We start from the raw sequence: 899 nt of genomic DNA on the forward strand, positions 1-899 counted from the left end.
CTGGGAGGAAGTGAAGGTCTCCTTGGATTCTATCCTTAAAATCTCCTTGAATATTACTCTCCAATTAATTATCTTTGGCATTGATGACAAAATCCTTGGTCATGCAATATCTCTCCTCTTTTACGCTATCCTTTTGGCAAGGAGGCAAATTTGTATGTTTTGGGTCGATTCAGCTGCCCCAACACATGCCGGTTGGCTGACGTCCCTTTATCAGGCTCCAGGGTGGACATGGCCAGATCATGTAGCAAACAAAAAGTAGCCTCCTGGGAACTGTTGGTACAGTGGAGTTAGGATTTCCGTTTTTTTGTTTTTCCCCCCCCCAGGTCCTTTGATTATGCCTTATTGCTCCATGGACCTTCGGATTTGGGTTCCCTTTGGGAAATACTGCGGTCTAATAGGTGGTAAAACACCTCTATGGAGTCATCTAACTAGTCCTCAAAATGTTGGTAACTTCTTCCGCCACTAAGATACATTTGTCTTGCAGCGATTGGGACGAGCCTAGGGGTCCAGGGGCGTATGCCCACGCAGGCAAGAAATGGTGGCTGGGGTTTTCCACATTTATGGGTTAAGGCAAATGAGGACAAAAAAAATAGAGTGGTGGGTAGTGGTAGCATGCCATGTTTTGATAATAGTTTGACCAGACCATTTTTATTTGTCACCATAAAGGCCCGCTCTCCCAGTCATGTTAAGTTCTGCGTCAAGGCACTTCCCAAGTCATTAGACCCTCTGTGGATCAGCTCGAGATGTGGGACCTCTTCATCTCAGGACTGCCACTTCCTGCGAGCATAAGAGATGTAGCAGGCGCATGGCGAAATACAGCTTAACGCCTCGTATGAGAGGGAATTGAGGATTACCTTCCAGTGCTTTGCAATCCATCATAATGAGCAGATATGTCCAAG

The sequence above is a fragment of the Lissotriton vulgaris genome, unplaced genomic scaffold (assembly GCF_964263255.1).
Source record: "Lissotriton vulgaris unplaced genomic scaffold, aLisVul1.2 SCAFFOLD_763, whole genome shotgun sequence".
Taxonomy (NCBI): domain Eukaryota; kingdom Metazoa; phylum Chordata; class Amphibia; order Caudata; family Salamandridae; genus Lissotriton; species Lissotriton vulgaris.